At 39.2% G+C, this 22,087-nt stretch overlaps 1 protein-coding gene across 3 annotated transcripts in view; it reads left to right on the top strand.

Moving 5' to 3' along the window:
• LOC139690215 (uncharacterized) overlaps nt 1–22,087 on the top strand; it is a 309,365-nt gene that overhangs the window by 34,441 nt on the left and 252,837 nt on the right. The window contains exon 2 of one of the 3 annotated variants that reach the window (XM_071587519.1): nt 6,591–6,800. The exons of the other annotated variants lie outside the window; for them this stretch is intronic. The gene's annotated coding sequence lies outside the window, so the exon portion shown is untranslated. The remainder of the gene's footprint in view (nt 1–6,590; nt 6,801–22,087) is intronic. 3 annotated transcript variants of the gene reach the window in all.

The following is a 22,087-nucleotide window of genomic DNA, read 5'->3' as shown; positions in this document are numbered from 1 at the left end:
CCCCTGGAATGCCGAATACGTTGGTCGACGGAGTAAAGAGAGGGAGAGGAGACGCCCAAATTATGCTCTTGGAAAGTGTTTAAAAAGGGGTCGTGATGAATTCTCTGGCATTCCGTCTTCGTACGGAATTTAATTTAAGAGATCCATACATATATACGTATCCATACGGCTGGGATTAGGGTGGGTTCAGAAAACTTGAGGTATGGTTGGCCACGGATCCGGTCCATTCCTTGAGGCTATTCCCGTGAGAGTTATTCACAGGTTTGCCTGATTTTCCGAAACCTAAGAATAAGTTGAAGAAAGAACACTCAAAAGTGAATTATGGATCTTTAGGAATGTGATGATTTTCTACATCCAGATATCTCTGCTGTATCCTTGGCTCCCCCTGCGAATTTTTGTCGTTTCATGCTATCAATTCACATCACCTAGAATTCTAAGGTTTTTTCAACGGGAAATTGTAAATAATTATTTTTCCGTTGCTTACCGAAATGTATGAATATTCTTCCCCTCAAAATATTCTGTGATCTTTTTTTGATCCCAATATATACTGTTTCCGTATTAACTCAAAATAAAGTGTGCTTATCGATCATGCTTCTGTTAATTATTTTATCCATTGAGAAATGAGGTTTGTGTTAAATTCTTTCCATTTTCAAACTTGAAAACTCGTATGACGAGAATTTTATCGTGACCGGCATATGATCAACTCTCATTTCCACCATGCCTCAGAATTTCTACCACGACTTCGCGAACGAAATTTCGATTAATACCCAGTATTTGGCGCGTTTTTCCTCATTGTGAAAGCTGATGTTAGCGAATATTTATTCGCGCAAGGAAAGCATTGTCGGTCCCGAGCATAATAATTCTTGAAATATAGCACAACATTACATGTATCCGGAGAATCAGCCGTCGAATTTTTCACGTAAAATCTAAATGAGACAATTGAATTGAGGCTCGGAAAGTTTTCGCAGTATTGACTTATATTCAATTGGCGCCTGCGCTCCAACTATTTCATTTGCTTTGCAAGCCTTCTACGGATTCCACCAAACGTTTTTAGCGACTGCGCGCTATGCTCGGGACCGAGCCCTTGATATTTGGATCGTAGGCAAGTGCCACTGAAACTCAATATTTGTTTTCAATTCATGGAATCGATATTAAATTTTAGTTTTTGATTTCACCAAATACGAAGCGAAAAAAAAATCATGCGAATTTTCATTGTATTCATCAATTCTCTAAGACTTTACTTAAAGTTGTGTTGTCTTCGTAATGTACCTCATACTCCGTTCAATTCGCATTAGCGCCAGTTTCTGTGAAATCAGTCGTAAATGTTTTCTTGAAGAAAAACTGTGTCTTTGGTATCTATAAATAACTGCACAAAACTACCAGAATGTTCTCAGAAACTGCGGGAGATGCCGCGATAGTAGATTTTAACGGAGTAATCTGCAATATGCGCATTCTGTTACAACAATTTTAGAGTGTAAAAATCATTCGCCTTGAATGATTTTTACTCTCTGAAATGGTTGAATTGTAACAAAAATGTTCATTCCATACTCTGGTTTTGGAAGTAAGAGGGTATAATTCACCCCAATCTAAGCACTAAGAGCAGAGGGGAGGGTTTTGTTTCCCCATGTTTTGTTTCCCAGCTTTAGGATTTCAGAGTTAAAGATAATCGTAGCCACTTAAATTTTTAGCTGCGTTTCCAAAGGTATCACTCGATATCTTCTGCTCAATAGCCAAACGCTTTGCCTCCGATGCTATCACGCCGACCCACCAATATCTATCATTTCGCAAGTTCGTAACCGGTTAACGTACAGACCTCTGCCTGCACCCAATTATACTAGTTTTGGAGGAGGATTCAATAAGAAATTCAATAATCTCAGAATCCGGTTTTAATTATGCTTTGAACCATTTCACCAGTTGCCATACTTTGCATAAATGGAGGCAAAGTCCCTATTATGTGTAATCGACAGCATAAAATGCACTATATGAATAGAATATACCAATTATGATATAATAATTTACGGCTATTCACTGCCAATGATTCCTAATCTGTGGCTCCTTGCTTACCGAAATAGCGTTTTCAAAAATTGTGCTTAGTATTGTAATGCAAACACAACATATTTTGGCCACAGGGCAAACCTGTGTACATATATATATGTTACCATCATGCATAGAAACATAAGGTGTTTTATCCCCAAGTCTGGCGGAACTTTAAAGTTTCTATAAAAAAAGCATCTAGCACCTACTATATTTCTTTTGGAGAAAATATTTCTTTAGCACGTACTACATTTTTTCAAATTTTCATTTCGTCAAAATAAAGTCGTTTCTCCGGAGGACACCGACTGGGAAAACTTTTCCCTTACTTCGCGATCGTGTCAGGCGTGGCCCTTTCAAAACCAGCTTTATGTCAACCGGACACAGATTGTGGATAACATTAGATTACATGTTTAGAATAGCAGTTCAGTTATCAGACACGGTGTTAATGCTGCAAATCATTATTTGGTCGGTTTATATTTTACAAATGAAGTGATAAATGCGTTCAAAAACCTCGCAATGTTAAATATTATTCTTTGAAATAAAAAGTACCAAAATTAATGGTGTGCAAGATTGGTATTTTATTGTCCTGAAGGATCTAAAATAATTAATCAACGCTTTTATAGTCAAATACGTATAAATGCTTTTAAAGTGGAATAACCTTAAGTTATTTATCCTTCCAATTGGATATCTTGCACTGTACAAGGTCTGTCCCAAAAATAGCATGACTTTATTTGTTCCCGGATGGACGGACGGACGGGCGCCGGTTTCTCTGGTTCGAGGGAGGGGAGTCTCAGGAAAGGCTGGAGGCCGGTGGCGGTTGGCTGCCAACCTTTGCGAAGTAAGGATCATTCGTTTGCGAAACGTCTATAACGTGACCTCGTTACGCTCCGTCATGACCCAGTTATGAGAACCACGCAATGTCATCAAATTTTGCGTGAAACTGGGCAAAACCGGGAAAGAGACTTTTGGCAACTTATCGTGATAACACCATAGGTACTCGTAGACATGGTGCTACTCAGTGGCAAAAGTTAATTCGGGTGGGTAGAGAAGATGTTGAAGACACCGAACGTTCAGGACGCCCTTCGACCTCAAAAAGTGACGATAATGTTGCAAAAGTGAAGGCTTCATTGAACAGGGATGGCAGATTGAGTGTTCACAAGGTTTCTGTTAAATTTGGCATCCCTAAAAGCACTGTGCATCGACTTGTTACCGAAAAGTGGGCATGAGAAAGGTGTGTGCGAAATTGGTGACGCGAGTGTTCTCGGTCGAACAAAAGGAATCTCGCACGCGGATCTGCCAAGAGCTTCTCAACCATTTGAGTGAGGGTCTCAATTATTTAGCCAATACCCCAATAGACTTCTTTCTCTTCCCCGCCTCAAGTCCGTGCTCAAAGGTCGTCACCACAGCTCGGTGGAAGCGTTACAACAGGCCGTGACGAGGGAGCTTACCAGCATTCTGGGAGCCGTCTTCCAGAAGGCGCCCGTCTATAGCGTCAAGGCGTGGAAATCCCGCTGGCAGAAGTGTGTAAACGTACAAGGGCGCTGATTCGAAGACTTATGAGTGAATTTATCCATTCAGTCAATAACCTAGTTTTTAATCGACTCAGTCTTAATCTTTTTGGGAAAAACCTTCAGATACGCATACTCCAGTGGAGAAAGTGGAGTAATGGTTCAGAAGGTTGCAGATCTAGTTTCTATGCTATCAGGCACTATATATATCTGCTAAAATTTGACATAAGTTTAACAGCATAATAACTGAAGCAGGCGTTCCTTGGTTAGTAGGGATTGGTCGATCGTTTAAAACCATCTTAAAAACAGATTATAAAAAATATTTCATAGATACAAGTACTCTTTGAAGCACGACTATTCGCAAAATTGGTGGGTTTTTGTTTTAAATCACCTCACGTGGAGCTCACCGATTGTTTCAACTACGGAAGCATAGTGAGCATGACTGATCCATTCCCACTGCTTTCATTTTCCCAAGGAAAGTTTAATGAAACGAAAAAAATGTTCCCCCCGCCTGTGTAACCACTCCTTTCTCTAGATAAATAGTTTGTCCCTAGGACAGTGTGTGCAGTACACGATTATTAGATATATAATACGAGATTATTACAGAATACAAGGCGGGTGGGTATTAATTTATTTTCGACTGGTAGTGTTTGCGATTCTGAGGTACAAAGAAGCCGTAAAATCTGTGCTGTTCTGTGAAAAATTAACCAATTGAACTTTTTAAAACTTCAGTCATCTTCTCTAAGAAACGCAACAGATATTAGTACATAACATCTCATCCCCCCACCCCGTTCAATGCGTGGAAATCATCGTTATTCGGTGATGGAATGGACGGCCAGCTTAGCAATTTTTAATCAAATGTAATTTAGTTTTCTTAGTGTCCCAATTCGGGCCATGCCTGAGGAGAACACAAGCTATATAATGAGCTTTGTGAAGCACCATAAGTTTGAGAGAGACCTCATGTGGTAAAGGGATAGAAACTACCCCCAGTTCCGAATAACTGTACGCGCAATTGGTCTTATTGAGTGTTAAAGCCTTTGGCTCATTTTCCACTATTTCAAACCCATCGTTACTAAGATGTGTGACTTTATATCTGTCATTTGTATATGACGGGACATGAGATTCTGTATTCAAAGAGTATTAGTTGCGTTTTTCCTCTTTTTAAACTGTGACGTTCGCATCATGTGATAGAACCAAAACTAGATGCTACTATTATGCCCATTAGAGTAATAAAATGTTTAACCAATAATCACATTTTGTTAACGATATTAACAATATATCAACCAAGTGTATACAACTCTTGCCTTTGAGGAAGGATTTGTAAAGATATTATCTTAATGTATCATATCTAAAGATATTTAAGTGTATCAACACATTTTTGAACATATATGCATGTTGAAGGAAAGAAACTGACTGCGACACGCTGACCATTATTTGTATCTTTTGTTGATAAATACCTGGGTCGTTCCGCTAGTAGGCAGGTGACTTGTCACATTAGTGATCTTCATAATTTAGGCCAAGGTCCGTTACTGCTCGCACTACAAAGGTTATACCTGTAGCTTAATAATCTTCATACTTTCGTAAAGCAAATGGCACATACATTTAGTTAACGAATTTCGCCGTAGTAAGAATTTCATTTATTGGTCATCATGCATACATTTTATTTATCACAAATACTTTCTCATTTATAAGTCGGCCCGAAACTATATAGTATGTTTTGGAACACGTTTTAACTCTTTCTAAATGATTCTACCTAGCGATTAAACAATGAATAAAAAGACGACGCCCTGAAAAGCTGAGGCTGTCATGAGTATTTAAGAAAAAATTAAGGAATCTACGAACAAAATTGATTTGAGCCAAGAGTGTATTGGGAATCGTGCAATGTACGTCTGTTTGGGACTTCTCGGCGACCTTGTATATTGCCAAGGAGGATGTTACCTCTGGCTCTGATATGCGGGCGATCCAATTCCTGTCCTCTCTGCCTCCTCCCCCTCGCTTCCCTGACCTCACGGTCTTCCTCATTTCACACGCCCGTCCTCCCCAATCCAAACGTCACGCTCCCACTACATTCACTCCACCTTCCCATCGTAATGTGCTGTCAATTGGGATCCAAAATCCGGGAAAACTGCGGTGGCGAGAGGGTATATTAGATCAAAAATGGGAAGTGGGTGAGGTGGGGTGTTGCGAGGAGGAAAGTGAGGCCCGCACTAAAGTACAAACGCATACAAAGACGGCGCCATGAGTTGGCACTGGGAAAAACGCATTCATTCGAAACAGACTTTCGCTCTCCTTCTGCGCGAGTTTTTCCCACACTCCTCACCTATATTGTCTTGTTACACGTACCATCATCCTCATCCACTCTTATCTCCATCTAGTTACTCCATTTCCCTTTCTCGAAAGAAATTGATCATCCACCCGCCTTCGATATTGTTCTGTGACTGAGGCATTGGGTCAAAGATATTGATTTAAGCTAAATCTTGCGCATCCTTTAAAAGAGAAATATTGTAGCAACTACAAATGCGGCACAGGTTAATTATGAAAGAGATGAAGGTCGGCTGGTTAATGTTGCACTCGCACTCATTCATCTGCTTCAGGGTAACTTATTGCAGAAGTGTTTGTCGCTCTACGGTGAAAATTCTTAAAACATAACATCAGTCGCATTTCGGCGAGGTGGTTTGATTGTTGTTGCGAGCTTTCCTTCCATTTTTATTCGCCTTACGTTTTATCAGCTCCGTTACGTGCTCCTTCCCTTCATTACCTCTCGCAAGATAGCGTGCTCTCTACCCCCGTCTCACTAGGTATGTCCAGCCATATCTCCCCCTCCCCCTCGTTGCGTGCTCCCCTTTCGACGACGACCTCCCTCCGCATCACGACCCTCACTTCCCCGCCACCTCCCTCTCGCGCAATTCCGTTCCCTCCCCGTTCACTCTCCCCATCCACGCCACGCCCCCCCCTCTCTCCCTCCCTCTCTCTCTCACTGTCAGAGACGAACACATTTCCTCCTCCACGACGGGTGAAGCACGCTTCCTCTCTCTACGTATTGCCTAGCTCTCCGTCCGACGACACTCTTCGTCGCGTGCTGCGATAGACCGCAAAGGGAGGGAGCTCGGCCCTCGAGACACCGGCCGTCTGCATCGTCCTACCATCCGCCTGTCGGCTGATTTCTCAACGGGGATATCTTCTTCTTCTTCTTCTCGTGGCAACACAGTTTTCAGTTAGAAAATCACGGAGATCTCCTTCCATTTTTCCTTCCATTCGGTAAGTGTGCCCGTTTTCTCTCCATTTTTCGTCCTCACTAAGTAGCATATCCTCGCAATCCGCGCCCATTCTCTCATCAAGCAGCAACTCTTTAGTGATGCAGGTCGATTATTCGACCGAATCGTAAGGGCGCAACTGCGTACGAATCCTCTTCGGCTGCTCCTCGAGTGCTACTAATACGGGGAAGTTTACGATAAGGAAACCCGTATTCCTTCGGGTGTGAATTTACCGTACATGTAGTTATGTTCGGTGATTACTGCAACGGATAACAACTCTTCATTCGTGGAGTGTCTCAAGACATAACAATAAAGATAATTTACTGAATGCTTTCGATGGATGGAAACATTTTTCAGTTACATTGCTTTTGGCTGTGGTGCCCGTATTTATAATGTTAACGGGAGTGACTAGAGTATGCATTAATGTGTTGTTAACATTATGCCTATTCCTCTGTCACTATTTCTATGAAACTTTGCATTTGTACTCCTAGTCATTATTTATAATATTGCTTGGTTTTTGCGTCGTAGCACCATTAATTTTATCGGCATTATTGTTATTAATCGTGTCGAAAATTATCGAGTTTTCATCAAACGTTCAAGGAAAACTCGCTTTTACCTTGAGAACTTAGAAGCTTCTTGGTCTATTCATTTTTAGTTTATCTTAATTAAATAACATTGATATTGGTTTATTTAGTCTTCTATCTCCTATACAACGTTTATTGTCTTGTATTTTTGTATATCAATAATGTTCTCGTAATAAACACCTAGAGGTTTTCTCTGACAACCAATGCCACTTGATTAAATCACATAAACAATTAAAAAGGCATAGCATAGACAATAATAGCATATTCCTAAAATGATAAGTTAACAATTTTTTATCCAAATGCTTTGCATTATCATTGCAATGCAATGCATGGACAATGAAGTGAACCAATTTTCTACGTATCATTCTCTATTTTATCTTCTCATTTCTAAATGAAGACTGGTAACAATAATACACCTGTAAACAAGAATACTTATTTTTTGGCCAATATGGCCAAAAACATAAAGCTGTTCCAGCTGTATTCATATTATAGATTCCCAATCTATGCATATTTATATATAATTATGTAAAGTAATTTTTTGTTGTGTGTCTATAATTATATTAATTATAAGCAAACATATATTTTTCATATAAACATATATTTTTATATATTTTTCATATCATTGTGAATACAATATGTACATAATTTATATAATTGGCATGCACATAAATACACGTGTATATACAGTATATATACATGAGCACACCCTAGTATAGTTCTAGGTTTTTATTTATATAATTATGTGTATGTGTGTGTATATATATATACACACACATACACATAATTATATAAATAAAAACTTAGAACTATATATATATATATATATATATATATATATATATATACACACACACTCATGAATACATATCCGCTGACACTCTCGTGGAAGAACGCTGAAGAATGGCGTTAAAAAATATAATAAATAAAGAATACAAAATTGCAAAAACGTCACACACACATATATAGTTGTGTGAATACGAATATATATATATATAATATATACACGAGTACACTAACAAATATGTAGTTCTGAGTTGCATTGTCAATGGAAATGAATTATTTGCAAATCCTTGCCATCTTGCCTTTTCCAAACCTCCCTTCTCTCTCGAAATTCTCCATTGTTTTCAGTCAAGAGTCTCAGAGATGTGGCGCAAAAATTCCTTTCAGATGAACTGCATTCATTTTCATAACCTTTTCGAGCCTATTTCGTTTTCAGCTCGTTTTCCAGAATATATATTGCGCATTACTCCTCATGCTTTTCATATACATTATTCACGTTATTTCCTTTTGTGGAAAAAAATAATTACCTTATCCCACCAAAACGTATTTGTATTGAACATTATAACTTGATGGGTAGCGGAAAAAAAATTTTCCGATGATCTCCTGCAAATTGTAAATTAATGATTTTAGCGCGTTGTATGATCATTATGTCTCTAAGTTGTTGGTTTTTACGCACCCGTTTTTTTATAATCTCCCTTAAATACCTTAGATAATCATTTTCGAAGAATGTTTTAAATATATGACTAACTAGGAATCTGTTTAAGTTTTTATCCAGCTCTTAAGATGTTCAAAAAGTAAAACTCTGTCCTGTGTAATGCCTCCTCAGATTCAACGTAAGCTAGATATTCAAATTATTCGCATAATACTTACATAGGTTTGATTATTTTGTAATTGTTATATTATTTATTATTTTGTATTATCATATATATTGTAATCCGTTTGCTCTATGACGATGCAGCAATTTTTGTTCAAATTTGGTAAATGTTGTTGTGAGTTGTAACTAAATAAGCTCTTAGAAGTACCCATAATTGCTTATACTTTTACAATTACTTCATATACCTGTACAATAGTAGCATTAGATATTTCTGTTAGCTTAAAATATTATTGCACTCATAGTAATATTTGAGTACGTTCCGTATCTTCTTTCTTAAAAATCTTGCTCCATCAGTGAGAAAAATTTCTGAAATAGGAGATAGGATAATTCATTTGTTTATTTATATTTTGAAATGGTGTTTACTTTGCTTTAAGTACCGTAAAATATCACTTCTCAGGGTTAGTAAACACGGTGCAGACGTTTGTTAATTGAATACCCTTGGAAATCAACAAATAAGGCTGACACTAAATCCTGGGTCAACTTTTGACTAGGGCTAAATAATTTTTGTTAGTCAGTTAGTAGATATCACGTCAGCTATTTACAAAAATACACTGCCTGTCTTTCAGTTTTGTACTAAATATTTTTTGCGTAGGATTCTTGGTGATTCAAATGTAATCGAAACCTTGCAATGTACGTATTCCTAGGAGCGCTTAAAAATATCGTGTCAATTAAATGAAGCAGGTATTATAACCAATTATTAGTGATGATCCTACATCATCAGTTTTTCAAATGCTGATGATGTTGCTATGTAGTCATCAATTTCCGTTTGTTCTTTATCCTTGAGGTCATCACGTTATAAAATACTCTTTTCATAGAATGGAGAATTTTGGTTTCATTAAATTATATCGGAGAAAAATGTTATGGTGTTACGATTGCCGGTGGGTGATTCACTTTTCATTTTAAATACGCAGCATAAGATATACCTGAAAAGCTTGCATCAACAAGATTAATATTCTCACCTTTGAAGAGTTTCACGTACATCTTCAGGCCTTTATCTCGTGAGGCAACGTAGCAAACACGACGCTCTAAGTTCATACGCCCAATGTAAACTTTGAAATGTGCATGCAAGTGGGGCGTTAAATCCACCTCTGAGGCAATGAGACATGGGGTGACTGAGGGCACGTCAAAAGAACGATTTCGCAGTACTTTCTTTCCCAAGAGTATGCATGGCTTGTCCCGGTACATGAAAAGTCAAATACGGGATAAAAGCAACTTTTTATAGCAAGAACTCTTTACTTGGTCAATGACTTGATCTTTTCAGGCGCTAAAACCATATCCGTGCCAACAATGGTTAAGGATATAAAGCAACATATCATAATTCCCTTATATATTATTCATGATTGTTCTTGAATAAAACATAGGAAGTGCATTCCTCTGTTAATAATTATAAGCCCAAATATGTTTTTTGACCTAACTCATGTATTTTCTAATGTATCTTCAGATAAATCTATTTCAAAATAATCGCCTGATAGTAATCATCTTCCAAGTCGGGCATTTCCCCAGTCAGATTCTAAAGCTTATACTTGAGCTGACCAGCAGCTATTGGAGCCATGGCTTACTCTCCATACGGGCCTTCCACACCTTTTTCCTTCACTGGTCCCCTTAAGAAGAGGCAACAACCCGTACCGGGGTCGTTTTTCGATCCGCTTTCTTAACTCTCCATTTCCTTCCGAGCATCAACCTTGTGAGTATGGAGAATCTACACTACTAAAGCGAAAGGATTCACGAGAGCCCTCTTAGAAAGTCACTCGAAGAAAGTCGCGGCCCGACAGTTCGCTCTCCACACTGACACACAAACACACACAGAAAACGAACCTTTTTTTTATTCCTTCGTTCTCGCAGATTCTCACGCTTTCTTGAGAACAATGGCATCCGCTGAAAATCAACTTCTGTATTTTTATTGTGGTCATAAGATAACGTTCAAAGGTCTCCAAGGAACAGCCTGGGTTATGAGTTCCGTAATTTCCTTGTTTCGTAAACGTGTCGTTCACCGGGGGAAAAAATTTGGCAGATTTTGATGAAGAAAAAACGGTTGGTTCGTCATTAATTTATCGTCTTTTGAACGTATTCGCGATGAATAGTGCGTGGTTGCAAGCAGTGACGTAAGTTTGGAAGTCATCCATTTGGTACGATGGAGGATTCACATGAGTTTGAGATTTTTCGCCGGCGTCTATTATATTTATTGCTGTTATATTTATACGAAATTTTATCCCAACGAATTTTCTTCGTAGAATGATTGAACTTAGTGTAACATACGCCAAAAACTCATCTACTAGGACTGTTTAATAGAGAATGATCACGTCTTCAATAACATTCGTCCTGTACCTTTATTCCTCTGAATTTTAATGGTTCCTAAAGTTATCTCCTTGGATACAATGCACTTCCTCCACCTCTAACTCTTTCAACACCGACCAAACCGGCCTTCGGGTTGAAGACTGTGATTATGGTTTCAATATGGATATGTGTGTGTGTGTGGTTACATACTATGTGAGAATACTCTCTTTGTGTTTTTATGTTTTAAAAATATATATCAGTGTTTTATATGCATATTTGTGCTTCACCTAAGAGAGTTCTATTTCGAATAAACGAATAAATAAATAAATAAATAAATAAATATATATATATATACATATATATATAAATATACAGTAACACACAATATAGAAACACAAAAAAAGAAGAACACTCACACGTTATTTATCCGTCTTCATCTGAAGATATAGAAGTAATCATAGACGGATTGTTTCCGTCGAAATATCAAGAAATAACGTGTGAGTGTTCTTCTTTTTTTGTGTTTCTATATTGTGTGTTATTGTGTGTTGTTCTATTCGGCACTTCCGTATTACGTCTACGAAAGCATATAAATATAAATATATATATATATATATATATATATATATATATTTATGTATATATATATATATATATATACATATATATATAGTGAGATCAGTTTTAGTTCCTATTCCGAAAAAGGTAAAGGCCACGTCATGTGAGGACTATAGGACAATTAGTTTGATATCCCACGCAGCTAAAGTTGTTCTCAGGATCATAAACAAAAGGATAGAGAGTAGGGCAAATGATTACTTAGGGGATGATCAGTTTGGGTTTAGGAAGGGGAGAGGTACGCGTGATGCCATTGCAGTAATGAGATTATTAATCGAGAGGAATATAGAACACAACCAGGAGGTATTTGCCTGTTTCATAGATTTCGAAAAAGCGTTTGATAGGGTGAATTGGGAAAAACTAATGAGTATATTGCAGAAAATAGGAATAGATTGGAGGGAAAGGAGGCTAATCCGCAACCTGTACATGTCTCAGACTGCTCAGGTGCGGGTGGGAAACGGGGAGTCAGGATGGGCAGTGTTAGGAAGAGGTGTAGGGAATTCGTAAAATCAGTTAGGTTTGCTGATGTTTGTTTAGTTTGTCAGCCAGCCAAGGGGCTGCAAGCATTGCTGAGTGAATTGGAAATTCAGTGCGACAGGTATGGGATGAGAATCAATATTAAGAAAACAAAGGTTATGCGATTTTCTAGAAAGAAAAAGGCCAAGCTTAACATTAAAATAGGAGGGCAAAAACTAGAGCAGGTAGAACAGTTTACGTATCTCGGTAGTGTCTTGGACCAACACGGTCAAAGTAGTAGGGACGTAAGCAGAAGAATTGCGCTAGGCAAAGAGGCTTTCACAAGGAGGAGGGAGTTGATGACAGGGACTTTGAGTAAGGATGTTAAGAAAAGACTCATTGAAGTGGTCATTGAAGCTGGAGGATAGACGTAGACTAGAGGCTTTCGAAATGTGGGTGTGGAGAAGAATGGAGAAGGTGAAATGGACAGAGAAGAAAACAAATGAGGAAGTACTTGGTATGGTGGGCGAAGAGAGGGGTTTGTTGGGAGCAATCCTATGGAAGCAGGAAAAGTGGATGAAGGGGGTGTTTACCGGCAGTGGGATGTTGAAGACTGTGATAGAGGGTAGAATGTTGTGCAAAAGAGGAAAGGGAAGGAACAGGATAGGGATGTTGGACGGGATGAAGGGAGGAAGAAAGTACTAAAAGATGAAGAGGGACCTTATATAGAGTAGGATGATGGATTTTGTGTTTTGTTAGGAGTTATAAAATATTTGTTGGGTAGTTGTGTCCATCCAAAAACCTGCCTTAACCGGTAGATTACCTTTAAAAAAAAAAAAAAATATATATATATATATAGATATATATATATATATATATATATATATATATATATATATATATATATATATATATGTGGAAACAGGTATACGTGGATCGCGGTAGTCCAGCGGGTAGAGCGTTGGACTGCTGACCGAAGGGGCCCGGGTTAGATTCCCGGGCAAGGCACTCTGGGCACCTGCAGCTACACTCAAGCAATGTGATTTTTCGGGTACCAGATCTTCCGAAAAAACCATAACCAGCACAGGGAAAGGGACTGGCCCCCATACCCTGATGTGTGAATTTCACACGCCGCTGGTCTTAGTACTGGGTGAACTCTACCATCAGCTACCAAACCGACCTTCGGGTTGATTACTGTGTTTATGGTTATATATATATATATATATATATATATATATATATATATATATATATGTATATACATATATACGGTTCATATATATATATATGTGTGTATATATATACACACTCGTATATATATATATATATTTTTTTAAGGTATTCTACCGGTTAAGGTAGGTATTTGGATATATATATATATATATATACTACCTTTGATCAAAAAGTTCCCGGAATAACCACCGTGTGGCGCTCCCATCGTTCCGATTTGAGTTCTGTTTTTTTTGTTAAATTGGTACATCTGTTGTTGATATTCCCTTTAAATCTTAGTGTCATAACTTGACATTTGCAAAAGTTACGTAGCCAAGAGTACATCTATCTCTGTGTGTGTTGGCGATTTTTTACAATTGCAGAAATGGATTTAAATTTGCAACAACGAACTTGTATTAAATTTTGCGTAAAAAACGGATTTAGTGGCGCACGGACGTTGGAAATGTTGGAAAAGTGTTTCGGCAACGATTCTCTAAAAAAACGGTCGTTTACCAGTGGCACGAGCGGTTCAGAAGTGGTCGTGAGTCAATCGAAGATGATGAACGCAGTGGCAGACCATCGACATCGAAAGTCGGTGAAAAAATTGATAAAGTAAAAGAAATGTTGGTCAATAACCGCAAATTAACCATCAGAGAAATAGCGGAGGACTTGAACATTGCCTATGGATCCGCCCAAGACATTGTGGTTAATGATTTGGGTTTCCGTCGTGTAGCAGCAAAGTTGGTGCCAAAAGACCTCAATTTCATGCAAAAAAGAGACCGTGTTGACGTCGCAAAAGACATGATTTGCGAGGCTGAATCCGATCCCACATTCATCAAAAGGATCATTACTGGAGACGAGACGTGGGTTTATGAGTACGACACGCAATCCAGACATCAGGCAAGTGAATGGCGTTCACCAAATGAGCCGAGACCAAAAAAACCACGTCGCTTTCAATCAAAAAAGAAGGCAATGCTGACGGTTTTCATGGATTACAACGGTGTAGTGCATCATGAATTTTTGCCAGAAGGCCAGACAGTAAACAAAGAGTATTATTTGGGCGTTATGAGACGTTTGCGTGAAGCAATTCGCCGAAAGAGACCAGAAATGTGGGCAGAAAACTCGTGGATTTTGCACCATGATAACGCACCGTCGCACAGTGCTATCATTATTCGTAATTTTTTGACGAAAAATGCAACAAATACCATCCAACAGCCACCGAATTCACCTGATTTGGCTCCCTGTGACTTCTTTCTGTTCAATCGAGTTAAAAAACCATTACTGGGAACGCGTTTTAGCAGCCGAGAGGAAGTAATGGAAAAATCGCAGGAAGCACTGATGGACATACCGAAAACCGAATATAAAAAATGTTTCGAGGATTGGATCAAGCGCTGGCATAAGTGTGTTGCAGTCGATGGGGATTACTTTGAAGGGGACAATATAGATTTAGATGAATAAACTTGTATTTTTAATTTTCTGAATAAATTCCGGGAAATTTTTGATCAAGGTAGTATTTCAAAATGATGCGCAATATAGGGATTGGAACTAAATCATAACAAATGTTTGGTGGTAAATTTCTTGAAAATATTATTTGGTTTTGTGTAAAACTTGCTGGAGTTGATCTAGAAGTGTTTAATAAGGTAAAATACCAAAATCACGGACGACTTATCACGTGACCCCCACATGCGTCACATTTGCGGACAAGGAAATAAAAAATTGGGATTAATGAGACGTATTGTTGGCACGAAGGATTATAAGTGCAAAAAAACGTCGCTACGTAGCTCTCATGAGGCCCTGTTTAGAATATGGATGTAGTTTGTGGGATCCAACGGAAGGCCTAATTCGCAAAATTGAGAAGGTTCAATGCAGGGCAGTACAATTCATTAAAAAAAGGTTACTAACATACGAAAATCGTCACAGAAAAATTCTAGAGTTGGGTTGGGAATAATTAGAACTAAGACGATGTAACGCTAGTTTGAACGTATTAAATATACTTAGAGCATCTTGTTTCAGAACCGAACTTGAACTCGGCATCCATAAAAGTGATGTGCATCGGCTTGTGACGCAAAAACATGGGCATGAGAAAGGCGGGTGCGAAGTTGGTGCCGCGAGTGCCCTCGGACGAACAAAAGTAAACTCGCACGCGGATCTGAAAAGAGCTCCTCAGCGATGTGAGGGAGGATTCAAATTTTTTAGACAATGCCCCACCAGTCTCCTTTTTCTTACCCCGTCTCAGATCCTTGCTGAATGGACTTCACCACGGTTCGGTGGAAGTGTTACAACATGCCGTGACGAGGGGGCTTGGCAGCATACCGGGCGCCATCTTCCAGAAGGCGTACGAGATGTGGAAAACACGCTGGCAGCTGTGTGTGAACGCACAAGGGTGCTAATTCGAAGACTTTGGAGTGGTTGTGTCCATTCTGGCAATAAATATTTTTTTAATAACTCAGCCCCTTTACTTTTGGGATAGACCTTGTGCATTGGTCGTTTGGATTATGAATATTAAATTGGCGAAATGGACGCCTGAATTTTCAGACTCGAGAATTCTTTCATCCCGCGTACAATACTCTCCACAGTAACTGTAGGGTAATAGCAAACAAGAATGCCTCTTGGTACGCTCAACGTTTAGGGAATAAATGATTTTACTTGCATGTATGTATATCACACTGATCTCGTATGCTTTGCTGGCTAATCCCTTCCCGCATGGCCGAGTAAGACTAAAATACAATACCTGTAAATGTAACTTAGTTCAAATGAAAACATTCTCTAACCGTCTTACGTTGTACTTGCAAGCTCCCCCATTACACTCCTCGTATCTCTTATTGAAGGTGATGCCTCAGGCGACCCGCTGTCAGCAGCAGGGAACCACATTTTCTACCCACGGCATTGGGGTTGGGGCCCTCAAGTTGTATGGCCGTAGGTTAATAAAGTTTTCCCCTTCTCGCTTTCCAGTTCAACAAGGTCTGTCTTGGTGCGGTGGCGGTCTATCGTATAAGTGGTTGACGTTTATTTTTATTACCTTCTATTAAATCTACCGGAGAACTTCTGTAGTGGGTGAAATTAACACGTTTAATACTAAGTTTTTCGTTACCATTTATCTTATTCCTCACCCTTTCCACGTGATGCGTGAAACCCTGCCCCACACTTCTTTTCGTGATCGCGGTGTAACTGTGTACGAGTATGTATGTCTCATGTGCAGTTTTTCTGTTAGCAACGTGTGGTTGATTTTCTAAGAGATTTCCATAATTTTTTATAGCTCTCTTAGCATATTTCGACGATGTTCTCTCACAGCAGCTGGAGTGGTGCTAATGTTTCCTTGCGTAAGAGCAGTAGCTGGAGCTCTCGGTCCACATTCCTTTGAAATTGATTTCCTCCATTTATTAAGAATTTGAACCATCTTCTAGCTGTGTTATGGGGAAGAACGGAATTTCCGTAAGTTTTCTGTGGCGTTGTGTAGGCCTCTGCTGATAATTTGGTCAGACGTATACCATATTTATATTCTACATCTACATCTACTTAAAACCCCGCAAGCCGCCGCAAGTGCATGTGGTGGGGGGTGTTAGGACACCACCCGTAATTAAGAAAGGAAAAAAACGCATGCAAAAGCCACAAATCTATACTATCCACGAACAAAACATGGTATACATTCATGCAAGAACACTTACACCCCACACACATGGAAACACTCAAACTACCAACTAACATGCACATGCACCTACAAATATACCTAACATCTTTGCAATGTTTAATTTTGTTCCGACTTGCAAATTCAATGTTTTTAATATTTCTACAGTGGCTTCGGTTTCTTACTGTTATGATCTCTGGTTGCTCGGGGAAAGAATGAGTATTTGTATCTATCTGCACTGGACTCTATCTCCCTTACTTTATCTTTGTATCCTCTTATTTTATCTATTCAGCGTATTGATCGTGTGTTACTGCTATCGTTGCCGTAGGCGAACTGAACATGTTTCAACTTGCAACGGCTTGCTCTGGCGCATTAGTTGAGTCAAATCAATGAAAATTGAACTATACGTATACATAACCAAGTGAATTATCATTTAAACATGCAGTAATATTTATTCGAAATAAATAATGCGAATAAAAAATACATGATCTCTCTTCACTGGACAGTCCTCGTTTATCTCTCATTGGACAATAATTTATGTTGAATATAGAAGCTGAATTTTTATCTGATATGATATAAGATATGATATAAGATTCTAATTCAATGTATAAAAAAGAAAACCTTAATTGAATATAAAGGATGAAATCTTAAAATATGACGGAAATATATTTGCCGTAAGTATATCACATAAATTCAATTACGCTCAATTATTATCTTTTCGGTACTTCGAGGATAGGTGAATCATTAGCTGTAATAAGGCAACACTTTTAGGAAGCAGGGTTATCAGGTACTTAAAATTCAGCGGAAAGGGATAGATAGATAGATGGATAGTCGTCTTTATTTGGGGTGAGATTGAGACTATGGAATGAATATCTTCTACCACCTAACCCCTGGAGAGGGTGATAAGAGTCTATCCTTGATGGGCGACTGAACAGTGGTTGTTGAAAGGAACCATGTTGGCAGATGACTGGGGGGAGCTCGGGATGGGCACATAAACACCTTCCTTTAAATTTTCCCTCGTTTATGCTTCCATCTATGCACACTAACACAAGGTGTGTCCCATCCATTGAGGTTTTCTTTACCGTGGACTTCTCTCCACATGGTTTTCTTTCTTCTCTTCTATTTACTTCCCCGTATCTCATTTTTCTCTTCATTTAATCTTCGACATCCTCCTGGAGCACCGTGGTTTAAAGGATTTGATTTTTCGCTGAGTACACTTTTTTATGTTCCATATATCTGACCCGTTGAGCGCCATGCTCCATACGAGCGTTGTTTATTTTGCTTTTTATTCCTTCAGTTCTCATTTTCGTTAGTACACCCTGCTTCTTGTGGAGGATACTATTATTCTGTCGTGATAGTCCTTTCCAGGCGCTTATGATATCTTGAACATCTGTTCAATTCGACGATGTAACAGAAGGCTTCCTCTAAACTCTTGAATACCAGATATACGAGGGTCATCCGGAAAGTAGTACCCGTTCGTGCCGCATGAAGTGCTGACGACGCGAGTAGCCGCTGGACGAGGTCAGATAGCTTCAGTGGCTTGTCTGCCTTCTCTGAGCCAAGTTGCGTGACGCTAGCATTGCCTGTGTTGTTTCTGTGATTGTTTACAATGTTTAAAAAAATTGAGAACGCCGCCAGTTGTGAAGTGAGGGCAGTGATTAAATTCCTCAATGCAAGAAACGTTCGCCCATGTGATATTCATCGCCAATTAAAGGAGGTGTATGGAGACAATGTAATGGACGAGTCGTCTGTTCGGCGGTGGTGTCGCAACTTCAACATGGGGAGGGGGAACACACACGACGATGAGCGTTCGGAGAGACCGTCTGTCATTACAGACCAACTGGTGAGCTCAGTTGACGAATTCGTGAGGAACGATCGGCGCGTCACAATTGATGACATCTGTGAGCATTTTCCCAATGTTTCTCGAACAATTGTTCATGAAATTGTTAAACACCATCTGCATTATGCAAAAATTTGTGCAAGATGGGTCCCTCGCAAGCTTACAGATGAGCACAAAACCAAGCGTATGGCTGCAGCACTGACGTTTTTGGGACGTTATTCTGATGAAGGAGACTCTTTCTTGACTCGCATAATTACTGGTGACGAAACATGGGTTTGTTATGCATCACCTGAGAGTAAACGACAGTCAATGGAGTGGCATCATGCTCATTCACCAAACAAACCAAAAAAATTCAAGACAGTTCTGTCCACCAGGAAACTCATGGCAACCATTTTCTGGGATCGACGAGGTGTATTGCTTATTGATTTTATGGCCCGTGGAGACACTATTAATGCCAATGCGTATTGTGAAACATTAAAGAAATTACGGCGGGCAATACAAAATCGGCGGCGAGGTCTATTGTCTACTGGTGTCATTCTCGTTCATGACAATGCCAGGCCTCATGCAGCTGGGATAACACAAAAACTTTTGCAGCAATTCAAATGGGAAACTTTCGACCATCCACCGTATAGCCCGGACTTGGCCCCTTCAGATTTTCATCTCTTTACAAAGCTTAAAGACTTTTTGGCAGGAAAAAGATTTGACAGCGATGAAGAACTTAAAGAAGGAGTGACCCTGTATCTCAATGAGCTGGCGGCGAAGGACTATGCAGCAGGAATACAGAAACTTGTCACACGTTATGACAAATGCCTTAATTTGCTTGGAGATTATGTTGAGAAGTAGTTTAAAGTATCCTCTTTCAAATAAAATTTTTTATGTTTGTTAATATTTACTTTTGTGTCTTTATTTCACGAACGGGTACTACTTTCCGGATGACCCTCGTACTTGAAATGGCTTGTTTACATTTATCATTTTTTCTGCCACTCCCTCTGAACTTATAAGTGTCTCCCTTGCTCCTCTGTTTTTCCTTAATCCTAATTGATTTTTCGTGAGGTTTAGTCTATATTTCCTTCTATTCTTCAGCTAATTTCTGATTCGTGACATATCAGGATCAGTGTCCTATGTTCTGAGCATTGATCTGTTCTCGGTTTCTTCGGTATTGCAATCATCATACTCTTCTTGAAGTCCTGATTTTTCACTCTTGAAGCTATCTTTGATCTTTCCAAAGAAGATTCCAATCGCTTTGACCCTGAGTGCCTTGATTATTTATCCGTTTATTGTGTCACTGCTCGGTGCCTCGATATTCTTCAAATCTTTCACAGCTTTGTCAAATTCGCTTATCAGTATCTTCGGGTTCTGTTCGTCTGCTTCTATCAAGATAACTGCTTCAATTAAGTCACCCTCCAGTGGGGTGGCCCTTTGGCAGAGTTCGTCAATGTTATCTTTCCATCTCTTTCCAATCTATTCATCTTCTATTAATATATATTCATTGTCATACCCCCCGCCACACACCCTTGCGGCAGCTTGCGGGGTATTATGTCGATGTATTATGTAGATGTATTATGTAGATCATCTAGGACTTTGTGGGATTTCGCTTTTCTTTCTCCGAATTATCTCTTCATCAGTTTAAAAGCAGTCTAGCTTTTTCCCTCTTTTTATGTTGACATTGATTTCCTCGCAGCAGCTTTCTATCGACTTTTCCTTGGCCTTCTTACACTCTCGTATGACTTGTTTCCGCAATTTTTTATTTAGTGTTTCTTCAGTCTCATCTATTGGATTCTTACATTTCCTTCTCAACTGCACGTATTATCTTATTTGAGCTGTTATTCATGGCCGCTTATATTTCATCGCCATACTCCCGAGGTATTCATTTGCTTCTTGGGTTAGGATATTATTGATTTACTTCCATGGCATGTCTATGGTTGTCTCATTTATTCCCAATATTTTTCGGTTAAAAGCCGCGGGGAAACTTATCTCTTGCTTGTTTTTCCTCCAAGAGCAACTATGCATTTCAAGCGGGCCCCTGTTTGACTTTCTTCATCTTCTTTTATCGCAGTCGGTTGTCCAGTCGCCAGGTTGTGATCGATTATTTATGCCTGCGACGGGGTAGTTCTTACATAATAATAATAACAATTGGGCCCGTTCGAGCACGATCGGGCATTTATTGTTTCAATTTGTTTTTTGGGGTGCCTTATGTTTAAACCCCCAATACAATTTCGTAAATTTTACAAAATACAAAATATGAGTTACATGCCATTCCTTTCCGTTACTCTCCCCGTTCTTACTTTATCTTTTGTTAATAAATCTTTCCAATATTTTCCTAATCGGTTCCTCATGTAGGTATTGCCCAATTTGTTGGACGTTGTGCAAATACCCAAGGATAGCTTCCAGTTCGCGTCTTTCCTCGGCATAAATTGGGCAATAAAGGACTCTATGTATTGCCGTGTCCTCCTCCATCATGCATTCACACGTCCCCTCCTTTTTTTTCCCTATTTTCTTGAGGTATGATCTAAACTCCCCGTGGCCCGTTAAAATTTGCGTAATACCGTTGTAAGTTTTAAAGTTGATCTTCATTCTTTCCTTCACGCTAGGTAAAAATTGTCTGGTTGTTTTACCCTTTTCTAATGTTTCCCATTCCCGTTCCCACATATCCAGGAAATACGCTCTTATAAAATTCCTGTTCCTGCTCCATTTCTCAGTTGGAGACAAAGCTACATCTCCCAGAGTAGCCTCTTCCATCTGTTTCATCCGTACCTTGATTCTTCTTTCCTCTATTGAGAACGTTATCGGCTGTATCCCAGTTATTATTTGTAGAGCTTCATTACAGACCGTATTGCAGCTCCCGGATATTGCAATTAGGCAAGATCTTTGGGCCTCTTCCAGTTTTCTCCGGATTCTGCTGTAATTGAGTCTCTCTCCCCACACCTCACTGCCGTATGCCAATATTGGGATGGTGACTCCGTTGTATATAGTTCTTAAGCTATTAGTGGTGATGCCAAATCGGTTTCTGCACAGCCTTCTTAAGCAGTTAAATATT

The sequence above is a fragment of the Hetaerina americana genome, unplaced genomic scaffold, assembly GCF_022747635.1.
Source record: "Hetaerina americana unplaced genomic scaffold, ioHetAmer1.1.p SCAF_3, whole genome shotgun sequence".
Lineage (NCBI taxonomy): Eukaryota > Metazoa > Arthropoda > Insecta > Odonata > Calopterygidae > Hetaerina > Hetaerina americana.
Note: the sequence above shows the minus strand (reverse complement) of the source record. Positions and strands in the feature narration are given on the sequence as shown.